The sequence below is a fragment of the Aedes aegypti genome, chromosome 2 (genome assembly GCF_002204515.2).
Source record: "Aedes aegypti strain LVP_AGWG chromosome 2, AaegL5.0 Primary Assembly, whole genome shotgun sequence".
Classification (NCBI taxonomy): Eukaryota; Metazoa; Arthropoda; class Insecta; order Diptera; family Culicidae; genus Aedes; species Aedes aegypti.
The window spans coordinates 294,930,434-294,940,681 of NC_035108.1; the positions used below are offsets into that span (position 1 = coordinate 294,930,434).

The 10,248-nt window shown below is 35.9% G+C and overlaps 1 protein-coding gene across 8 annotated transcripts in view; it reads right to left on the reverse strand.

Moving 5' to 3' along the window:
* Nucleotides 1-9,646, reverse strand: part of LOC5576572 (myosin-IA) — an 84,099-nt gene extending 74,453 nt beyond the window's left edge. For 3 of the 8 annotated variants that reach the window (XM_021845423.1, XM_021845420.1, XM_021845417.1), the window contains exon 1: nt 9,471-9,646. The gene's annotated coding sequence lies outside the window, so the exon portion shown is untranslated. The other 5 variants (XM_021845425.1, XM_021845421.1, XM_021845418.1 and 2 more) reach the window with 4 other exon arrangements.
* Nucleotides 9,647-10,248: the final 602 nt, after the last annotated feature.

Here is a 10,248-nt window from a genome sequence, read left to right on the forward strand (position 1 = left end):
AATATTCCCATCTACCGTAGACGATCTAAGGGAACATTGATTTTCTTTGTGTCTCTACTAACAGATGTTCTTCGAACATCTTTATCTTGTTAGACGAATGATAATAATTCGTTATCAAACTGTGGCGAATTGACTGACGGTGATTTCGCGCGACGAAACCCTACACGGTATGACGGAAGCCGTTGATAACGAAAAAAATGGAAGTATTTGAAATCTATCAATCGAAATATTAAAGTATTAAAGCATCTTCGTCGTGAATTGGAAAATAATTCAACAAGGAAATCGAAAGAGAAGTGATTTGAATGTTTTATGCTATTTTGGAAGGGATATTAGCATGCTTCAAACTATTCCCGAACAGTGCATCATTATCAATTTGTGAATTAACCAAGTAACCATCAGGTTTGTATTAAGCTTAAGCAAAAGCTCTTTATTTGAAAGCTTTAAGTAGACATTTGTCACGATGAGAGGGGTTCCAATAAATTGGTCAGATGAAGTTAAGTATCTAGGGCTCATGCTAGATAAAAATTTAACTTTCAAAAATCACATTGAGGGCATTCAAGCCAAATGTAACAAATATGTAAATGTCTCCCCTTATTAATAGAAAATCAAAACTTTGTCTTAAGAACAAGCTTTTGATATTCAAACAAATTTTCAGGCCAGCCATGTTGTATGCTGTACCAATATGGACTAGCTGTTGTAATACCAGGAAGAAAGCTCTGCAGAGAATTCAAAATAAAATTTTGCAAATGATTCTGAGGCTTCCTCCCTGGTATAGTACCAATGAGTTACATAGAATATCCAATGTTGAAACATTGTGACAAATGTCAAATAAAATAATTAATAATTTCAGGCAAAAATCGTTACAATCTTCTATTGCCACGATTAATGCGTTATATGTTTAGGTTAAGTTAGGTTAAGTATATTCAAAACGTTTTTTTTTTCTCTTAAGATCTTGATACAACATAGAATTAAGCAAACATGTAGTCTACTATTGATTGACGAAATAAATAAATAAATAAATAAATAAGCAGGTGAAATCAACTCACCTGTAAAAAATCTGAACTGCTACGGCAAATGAAATGTAATATGTTGTTAATAAAATCTTAGATTTGTGTTACCAAATTAGGATGATAGTGTTGTCTAATAACACAGAACACCTAGCTATAAGAAATAATGAATGTAATGTTTGAAATAATACTAATAAAGGAAATACAAAATAGTCATTCGGGGTAAGGCGGCATCCACAAATTACGTAACGTACGAGGGGGGAGTGGGCTCAAGGGTTACGACTCATACAAAAATTTAAAATTTTCCATACAAAAAGCGTTACGGACGGGGGGAGGGGTCAAACAAATTCAATTTTAGCGTTACGTGGACGTTAAATGGACGCTGCCTAATGGGTCATCTCTTCCAAAACAGCATAACACTTTCATACCACGATAATTTTCGATTCCCTCGTTGGAATATTTTCAATTTCACGGATAAGATGCTTCGATACTGTATATTCGAAATATAGTTACCAAATTCTTGAAGATTTTTTCGTGAATAACCATTTCAAACACACCGCGCCTATAGGTGTGAGTCATTTCCGATTCCCTCAGGTGGTGTGGTGTGCAATCCGATTCGCCGATTCAACATTATGCCCCCATACACTACTGCCACAGACAAACAGACGTAACACTTAGAACAATTCACGATCAAATTCATAGTCGCGAGAGCATGTTCGCCCAATGCTAAAATTGCTGTGTTTGGCCGATGGGCCAACAGGTGGCGGTAGTGTGTGAACGTCAAACACGAACAAAAACGATGCGAGCGCTGCGGGTGGTGGACTGGCCACCTACCATAAATTTGAATCGACCGTTAAAAAGGTGGTCGATGGGCATCGATGAGAGTGTGACGTCTGTTTATCTGTGCTACTGCTACTGCAAACCACCACACGAAATGTACCCGGGTACAAATTGGTTACCGAATTGAAGTTGTAATGTATTCCAGTCAGTCAGTCAGTGGTGCACTTTCGGATGGGAACCGACCGATGCTACCATTTTCGCGTATCGCTAATCGCGGTAAATTAATTCATTCAGTAGCTAGAAACACACTGTGAATGGTCGGTCACCCATCCGTATTACACACTGCAGTCGATAGTGGTAGATATAGTTCACTTGCCGTTGAATTAAGTGACAACGCGAAAGTTAAACTTTTTCTCTTTCCTGACCCTGTGGAGGAACGGGTGTGGACCGTGAACAAAAACCGGACGGACAGACAAACCAAACCAAACCAAATTTGAACAATTAAGAAAGCATGGAACATTCTAAATGTCAAGGCATTGTTGCATTATCGTCAAGTACCTGTATGTTTTGATTGTACATCTTTTATTGCTGAATTTACTTTAATTATATTATATTGAGATAGTCGATGACATTCTTTGAATACTGAGCGTATGGAAATTTTGATGACTAATTCAGTCAAATGAGATGTTTATCATTTATCTTAAATGTGTGAAGTGAATCATTTGTCCATCAATTATGAATCGATGATTCAGTCCCATTATAGTGTGATTGATAACTTCATTTCAATTTAGAAATATCATTGAGTCCAAAACCGTGATGCACTGAACCGGTTTATTTGATGAATAAACTATTTAACCGGTATTGATTATTTTGTCCGATTCGGGAACCCCCCAATTATACGTTTTTGATTTTGGCAGTGCATTGCGAATATTAATTCTTTAATTTAATTCTCAAATTCTATAAAGCGCTAGCGAAACACTATAAGATTGGATGAAACAAATCTTAATTTGACACAATAAATGTTATTGAAGCGAAAGATATCAAGACCTATATTTGATATTGGAGACGAACCAGCCACTGGCTGATTAATAAAGATAATAAATAAATAAAAAATATTTGATATTTCCAATGTTTCATTTTTTATAGTTCAGAGATTTTTTTCAAATTAAAATGTGAACTGGACTGCATTAATTTATTCTGTCTAAGAAATTATATAAAGATGGAACTTAAATTTATTCGTAATGATATTTTTATTCAATTACTAATACAATTTGTAAAAATAGTGTGCTTCAAATTCCTTATCCGATTCGATTATCCGCGGTTCGATTATTCGCAATTATAGACTCTATTACACAGCGTAACAAAAATCCATTTTTGCGTGTCTCAAGGATCAAATTACGTGTCTTAAGTAGAAGTGGATTTGGTAAATCTGATGTCATTTTCAGAATCTGATGCCATTTTGTTCCAGCACGTCACAATTTTTAGCTACAGGTCACCAAAGTTGTATAAAACACTGGTTTTATTGATTTTTACATGACATTTAAGATATGATTAATCAAACATTTTTGTGTCCTAATCCACCAAACATGCAAAATTGGACCTTAACTTTCATTTTAGATAGAAATTGGTTGAAATTTTGCGATTAAATTTTGATTAATTCGATTTTTTCAACAATCTTGCAGTCTTCATGCAAAATTCTTCGTTTCTCTTATGTGATATAATACAATGCTTTTCTAAACCATCAAAAATTACTTTTGAGCATCAAAAATATTCTAAACTTTGATGATAAATATTGTTACACGCATGAAGTTTGAATTCTGTGTCAAATTAAGCAAATAAATTGCCATACAAGCTGACAAACTTGCATGCTAGTCGGCTGAAATAATCAAATTTCGCATTTTCAACCACCAATATCACAAAAATTAGTCGTGCTGTGATATTTTTGAAAAAAAAAATTGTCTTACATAATTAATGGGCACGACTTCTGGTTGACCGGATGGAATTGAGATGTTATCAACATTAGTTCTTCTTTTTCTAAACTAAGTTTTTTTTTAAATGAATTGTGACAAAAACTACTTCATTTCATCAGTTCTATCTTATATTGCCCCAAAATCAATGATTTGCGAAAATTGTATAAATATTCTGCAGCAATCTGTAGCTATACGTGCTAGATCTTGACCGGTGGGATTCGAACACATGACCCTCCGCTTGCTCTTGCTGAATAGCTGCGCGTTTACCGCTACGGCTATCTGGGCCCCTCGGTCCATTATTTACGTTAGACAATTTTGACGGTTTTCCAAACTCCCCCTCCTCCCCCATGGTAAGATGTTTTATATGAAAATTAAACATAATTTGTGTGATGCGTAAGATATCTCAAACCCCCCTCCCCCCATAACCCCTTACGTAATCAATGGACAGCCCCTAAATAGTCTAAAAAGCAGCAATGCCAATATTGCATCTACATCCTGGATTGTTTGTGCTGCTACTGTAATCCGGGGTAACATTGATCAGTTTTTTTTTGGATATTTCCTAAATATTTCATTTGAAAATTCAAGTTCAATATTTTTAAAACAAGTACTGCCACCCATAGCTTGTGACTTTATACTGTATTTTGTTTTTTGAATGATTTAAAAAAAAAATGTTTAGGCGATTTTTTAATTAAGCTGATATGGGGTAACATTGATCACCTATGTGAACAACATTCGGTAATATTGAAAATGTCGTTACTTACTGTTATCGTGGCTTCTGAAGCCGAATATGAAGGCTAAATTCTTAAAAGTAATTTACTTTTTGAGTTATTTTAAAATTAAAAACTCCTCAAACCACGGAATACGTCTAAAGATAGGCAACTAAGGAAATTCTACATTTTTAACAGTAATTCGTTAATGTTGCCTAACTGAACATACTTATGCAAGTTTTGACAACGGAATCGTTTTCGGCGATGCCATTTTTAGTGAGAAACGCGTTTTTTTTGATCATATCGTTTGCAGAACTTATGTGAGACATGCACCTTTGGTTTCATCAATAATTGATGATACGAACGTTTTACGAGATGAGTCATTCCGATCAATGTTACCCCGCTTATCAATGATACCCCAGATTACGGTACTTAGACTGCTAAGGCCGATAACATCACAATTCATATGCCAAACACTTACAATAACATTTTACACAAACTTTAGTGGATTGCAGCAAGTTGCCAGCAAACCCTTTGACAGATTCTTGAAGTCTTCCTGGCGATAAGTTTTGAAGATTTTTACTGTGTTATCCAAATGTTTGTTGGTAAGATGCATAGCAGATTTAATAACATTATCGCGTAAAATCTGGCAGTGAATCATACAAAATTCAGCTAAGATTTTCTTAGAAACTTTCAAAAGTTCACCCAGGACTCTATCATCGAGGTTGATCGAGTTTTTTTTTAATATGACCACTAGAGATTTGAAAAGACTAACAATTCCTATAGAAATTACTATGCTATTTCATACAAACATGTTGTGGATCTGATTAGATTTTCGAGGAATATCACAAAAAGATATTGTTCCATAAATGCTGAGTAATATGTATTAACCTAAATAAGGGAGGGCTGGAGGCATCTAATCAATCTCTAGAAAAATTGTAGCCCACCATCGAAATAAAGAATTAAGAATTATTGAGCTAAGTGAGGACATTGACCCAAAATTCAATTCAATGTTCAATAACAATTCATAAAAAAAAAGTTATGATGAGTTTTTGACAATAAAAATTTAACGGTAAATAAAAAAATGAAACTCAATGAATAACTTTACAATTTCAGTAGCAAATCTGTCTACTATTTCCACAAATAATACATAATCCACAAATAATACATACATAAGGGGCCGTACATTAATTACGTAAGGGTTTATGGGGGGAGGGGGGGGTTTGAGATTCCTTACGCGCCATACAATTTATTTTTTATTTTCATACAAAAAGTCTTATCATGGGGGGAGGGGGGGTTGAAAAATCCCAAAAATTGTCTTAAGTAATAAATGGACCGCCCCTAATAATACAAATAATACATTTGCTCATGATTCAACTAGGCATTTCTTGAAAATTTGTCAAAGAATCTGTTCACCATCTTCAGGAATTATGCAAAACATTTCATAAGGCATGAAACAGGTCTTAACGTGATTTTTTTAAAGGAAAAAACATACAAACCTCTGACAAAAATTCGCAACGGAATTGGGCTAGAATTGACGTTAGAAGCAAATAATTTATTTCTCCAGAAATGTATTCTTTCTTCTACTTTTAGTTCTCGTACCAATAAATCCTATTCTTGACACTTTTTATTCACTTTGGCAGAGGGATTTTTTGAAAGCTACAGAGCCCAGATTTGGCCACAAAATGCGTTTTAAAGTTTCAAATAATTCTGCCGAAAAAAACTCCCCCCATGCTAAACTGACCATAACTGCATATTTGTAACATTCGACAAAAGTTGTCACTGAGTAAATGGAGTACCAAGTGGGAATTTCCCGTCAGTATGGGATGGCCTCAAAATTAAAAAAAAAATAAAAAAAATAAAATAAATATCGGGTACTCAACAAGGGTTATATGAAGCAGAAATTTAGTACAGCTCATCTCACATGAATAGTCAGAAAATAATTCTGATAAAAATTTCTTTGCCTCAACATTACGAGGCACATGTATAAACTCAATGTGGCTGTTATGTAGAGCAATGTGACAAAACAACTTGGTATTTTTTCCAAACTTTCTAGAACAATCTCACAGATTTCATTGAATTAGTCGAAAGTATTGATGATTTGATGAAGTTCCACGGTATTAATTCGAAATCGTCAGAAATCTCGAATGTGATAAATATGCAGTTATGGGCAGTAAAGTGAATCATTAATGTGCCCAAGTGAATCTGCACACTACACTGTAAAATAAAATTCATACATTCATCTTTTTTGTATGATCGTTTACTTCACTGACAGGAAATAGTAATCACATTGTGATGTAATCACATGTAATCCATTTCAATCTGTATCAAAAAGATCAAAATTGATAAAGTCCATTACTTATATTTAAAGGCCAAAATATCATCTAGACTGATCTGACTGGACACCGACTATATGATATAGGGCATATGTACCATTGGTGGTGCACCTAACAAACGTTATTCTAAAAGAAAAACGTCAAAAAAATCCCGCATCTACAAGCATTATTAAACTTATAATCCAATAACACCTGTTTTCTAATGTAATATCGTAAGGACGAATGACAAAACTAGCTAAGAACACAAAAAAACCAACACTGAAAAAAAAAACATTTTATTTATTTCCCCCCTCTGACTTTTTGAGAAATTTGAAGGAGGGGGGGGGGGTGACAAAAGTAAAATTCCAAATTTGTTCCGGCTTAATATTAATGACAGTATACATGAAAAACAAGTATTTTAATCATTCAAACCTTAATAATGATTTATAACAATTAGCTTCAGATATTAGATATTACTTTAGAACAAAATAACCGGTTCAATATAATTGAGAGAATTGTTGGGGTTCATGCTAAATACTGAAAATTTTTTTAGGTGTACTTTCAGATTTGCTTTCTTATTCTAGGCTTATAAAAACGGCTAGAGTTGAAGACAATAGCAATGAATGACCTTTGCAACTAAAGTCTTCTTATGAACATAATCACCTACTTATTTATAATTCCGTTTTGTCAAATGAGGCTTGATACAGAGAAAAATGTCGTTGTTTTGCATTGAAATTTGGTAGTTTTCATCAAATTGTATGTGCATTTCGGGAATCTCGGGATTCCCGGGACGACACAACTTATATCCCGGGAAACGGGAAATCAAATCCCGGGATTTTTTGTCCCGGGATGGACACTAAAATATACCAAAAATGATAGCTCATGTTTTAGTATGAGCCCAAATAATTCTATTAACAACATAATAATCTTGAAGCATCGACTGAGCAACAAAATTCCATGAATGAATCGTAGTCTCTGTTTTGTAGGAGCCACAAATCAACCTAAATTTGACTTCTGGTCACTTAAATTGGCTCTTTTGTGAGATAATTTAGTTTAACTGACATATAGCACTCAATAGGTAGTTTTCGTTTGACAACAGCGAAAAAGCAAACTAAGGTCGATTTTTTTCTATTCGTCCCCCTCGAAGTCTCCGTAGTGGGTTAAACAAATTAAATTGGAGTTAACTCGAAAATAAATAAAAAACAAATTAGACATAATCACGAACAGTTATCGCGAAGTCGACGCGTCTCACTCTGTTTTTGATAACATTGCTGTTGTGAAAGAGGCAAAACAACACAACTCCGGGTTAAAACTGAGGTTTACCAAATTTGAGTTTTAAATACTTATTTTCTGGATTGCATGATTTCTTTGTGCAAATGCATCCGTTGTATATTTTAACGGATTGTTTTCTATATGCTTCTTCTTCTTCTTCTTCTTCTTGGCATTAACGTCCCCCCTATGACAGAGCCGGCTTCTCAGCTTAATGTTCTTATAAGCACTTCCACAGTTATTAACTGAGAGCTTTCTTTGCCAAATTTGCCATTTTCGCATTCGTATATCGCATGGCAGGTACGATGATACTCTATGCCCAGGGAATTCAAGGAAATTTCCATTATAAAAAGATCCTGAACCGACCGGGAATCGAACCCAAACACCTCCAGCATGGCTTTGCTTTGTAGCCGCGGACGCTAACCACTTGGCTAAGGAAGGCCCCGAAAATATAATCAATCATCAAATATTGAAAACCAGTTTTTTGTGTTTCAATTTAAAGCAATCTTTATTAACAACTATCATTGCATTACAGATAGCATGATTAATGCAATGATATGCAGATTTTCATAAACATTGCTTTGATTTTGAGCAAAATAGTTCTAAGTGGGCAATTTCCCACCCCTGGACAAATCAAAGCATTGCTATCATATTATATCTCGTAGCGATTCATTCAATTGATATACTCTCATTTGTAGACGCTAGTTAGGATGCCAAAATCGAAAACAATCGGTCGTTAATTCGTATAATTTTAGAATGTTGCATGCTTTCCGGTAATGACACCGCATCGAAACGGTTGCGTCGTCCTCATAATGTGAAATTGTTCCTACGCAGAGGAAAATTACACCGAGCAAATCAAAACACTTCACTCCGCGGTTCGATCCGATGGTCGTGATGTACGACCGACGCTGCCTTGGAACAATGAAAAGCGCAGCAGCAGCACCAGGTCCGACTATACGCGCATTCCTACACGCGTACTGATGGGCGATCGACGTCAGATTTTGTTAACTCCAGAGGGGCTTTGTTGCTATTATTATCACTTCACATCGGACAACGGTAAATATTCACACCTCTTTCTCTCTCCACCTTACGATGCCCTGAGTTAACCGACGATGAAAGGTTGGGAGCAATGAATCAGAGTTGCACACCTTGGAGTAACCCGGTTGATTAACTTTTGATTCACAGACACTGCCCTCCAAGGATTGATGACATAAGCCAAGCACACTTCTGCAGGTATTCGTATTCGACTAGGTATGTTGCACTCTATCCCGATGACACGATTGGCAAACCTTCAGGGACACTGTCGCGCCTTGGATACCATATTTGTACACGAATCGACCGAAAGCCGTCCAAACACAAGTCGCGTTACCCCACCGAGTATAGAGCATAGGAGGAGGCCAGAGACCAGCATGGTTTACATACTTGAAGAGGACCCAGAACCAGTATCTATAGGTGTACGATGGTAAGAAACTCAAGCAAAACACAAGGACCGAGGCCAGCAACGACGGAGCGACCGAAAGATTGTCTTTATTCCGACGGAGTCAACACAAAAACTAACAGCTGGTATAGCAGACACAGAACGAAAAGCACGTCGCTGCTGACCGAAAGCGAACGGAGAAAGATTATGGACAAATATTACCACCACGCGCGTCGTCAACCGTATTAAAGTGATTGTAGCTACCTTCAATACTACGACTGCGAGCGGTCTATCCCATCCTCACACCGCTGTAGCGAAATGCTTTGAAGGAGACGTAAAACAGTCGTTGTGGTATGTTATCGCCGGCTATAAGGAGTGACTCACCAGCATTAGTCAGACGCTACGCGACGGTTTAGCGTTGCATTGCATCTGCAATACTGGCGCGATGTGGCAGCTATTCGCGGCTATCCTTAGTTGAAGAGCCAGAGTTGAATAGGCATCCAATGAGCGTAATAGGTTGGAAGGTAACACGCTTGTTCTGTTTTGTGATCAACATTATTAATTTAATTATAGACTCTGAAAACTATAAACACGGCAACGATGGGAATGAATGAAATAGTTCATAACAAATTTGATTGAATCCTTCTATCAATATTTAAAAGAAACAAGTACCTATTGAATAAGTTATGTATATTTCACTCGGAATATTTCATTTCAAAATGCATGCCTGATGAAAATAATAATCGTTATGTAGTTACGTTCCAACAAACCACAAACGTAGGG